Here is a 2,184-nt window from a genome sequence, read left to right as displayed (position 1 = left end):
CTTGTGTTGATTCTGGGTTCCTGTGCCTCTTCCTTGTCTGTTCCAGTCCTAGCACCCTTCAAGATTCCCCCAGGATCCCTCCTCCCTTCATAATCCACCCCTGTCCACTCCTGAAGAATAGGAGGCAATACATAGACCCAGCTCACTACACATGATGGTCTAGGTGGATCATGAAACCCAGCCTTCTCCTCCAGCTGCAGCCTGGGTTTACCAGTCAGAGACTATGGCTCTCACTTCAGTCTCCCACAGCACCCGGCATGCAGGGCCCATAAGTGAGCCACAAGTGTGTCATACATCTGAACCATCAACTCCAGGGGACATGAGCTTTTGTTTTGTTCTCTACATTTGCATAGGGTTGGGTAGAGTTGAAAGCTCAGTCCATCTTTATGAGTGACAGATTAAAACGCCAGAGTTTCCTGCCCGCCTGAGTCAGTCAAGTTGGACACACCTGGAATCTTTCTGACTTAGATTTGCAGATGTCTCCTCTTGACGTTGAACCCTGCAGACAAAGAGAGAGGAGATGCGGGAGATTGGGTCACCCAGGAAGATTCTTGCGTCCTGTGAATCACGTGACAGGTTTATTTCACTAGAGTCTGGATAGAGTATTGCTAAAGTCTTCTCACTTCACTTTGCTCCACCTCCACCCCTGCCAAACACCCTCTCCACCCCTGCCAAACACCCTCTCCACCCCTGCCAAACACCCTCTCAATTACCGATTAGTTCCCCAGACATGGGGTCACATAGATGGGAAGCAGCATTCCGGGCATCTTTCCAACACAATGCAATCCATGGCCCGTGTGGTTTATTGAAAACACACAGGCTGGCTCGTTCACTGACCACTTCCCCTCCTCCTCAAATTGAAAAGGCAGCAGCAACTTGGGGAGCTAAGTTTATGGATACTTTAGGTGCCTGTTAATTGGTGTCTATGTGCTAAGGAGCCTGATGAGCCTAGGGATGAGCTGAAAATCCCAAACAGGCAAGAGACATATTAACTAGAACTCTCTAGAACTCTGCTCCAGTCTCTGGGCTCCTAACCTCCCACAGAGGAGGGCCGTGCTGTCTTTTGTCGTTTCCCACCTCTGCCCATCGAGACAGCCAGCAGCACACTATGGGCTGAGTTACATTTCAGATTCCTCCCATCTTGCATATCTAAATCAGGAGGAGGTTAGAAGACTAGTGTGGGATGAAAGAAGGGAGGGACCCAGAGAAAGGACACAGAAGAGATAATGTGTCCACTGGACACGAGTGAGTCCCTGGCTATCAAATATAAAGAGCACCTGAGTCTATGGCCATGCAAATTCTGGAAACTAATAGCAAAGAGATAGATGACGCCCAGCCCACCCCTCTGAGATGGGTGGCAGTGTGTGCTGTGATGTGAATATGGTTTGTCTCCTCCCAAACTCAGAGTGAAACAGGATGACCACCGTGGTGCTGGGAGGCGATGCCTTCAGGGAGCGATTAGGTCTTTTAGAGAGATCAATGCCTTTCTCACTGGGTTGATGCTCCTCTCAGTAGAGAGTTCCCTATCTTGTAGGACTGGTTTCAGTCACTGTGAGAACAGTCATTACAGAACAAGGTTGCCTCTTGTGTTTGGAGCTTTTCACAAACATCCACTTGCCCTTCTGGCTTCTGTCAGGTTATGAAGCAGCATGGGGCCCTCACCAGTGTGGCCAACTGATGTTGGGTTCCCAGGAGCCAAAATAAATGTCTTTCCTTTTTAAATTACCCAGTCTCAGATATTGCATTGTAACAACAGGAAGTGGACTACATGCATTTGTGTCTTTGGGATGCAGAGAACTGAAGATCCTGATAAAAACTAAGTCATGGATAAAGACTTAGGCATCACTAGGTTGAAGCCTAGTGGGGTCAACCTCCCCCCGCCCCGTGCTTCTTATCTGTAGTGGCTATTATAATCCAGGGGAACTTGTTGGATATCTACATTGGGTGAGTGAATTTGGTAATCTCCCTCACATTTGAGAGATGGAACAAAGTTTTCTAACCTGTTAGACAGACAGGAATGCAGAGGTCACCATCAGCTACCAGGACCACCAGGCAGAGCTTGGTCTCTCCCTTTCTTTGCTATGCACCAATCCAAACTCAAGCTATGCTGTTCCACATTTTACCCATCTCCTCCTCAAGGTCTGTCTGCTCCCTCGGGTGTTCAGAGTCCTTGGAAAGCTGTCA

Source organism: Urocitellus parryii, chromosome 3, assembly GCF_045843805.1.
Source record: "Urocitellus parryii isolate mUroPar1 chromosome 3, mUroPar1.hap1, whole genome shotgun sequence".
Taxonomy (NCBI): Eukaryota; Metazoa; Chordata; class Mammalia; order Rodentia; family Sciuridae; genus Urocitellus; species Urocitellus parryii.
This window is presented reverse-complemented; position numbering follows the sequence as displayed.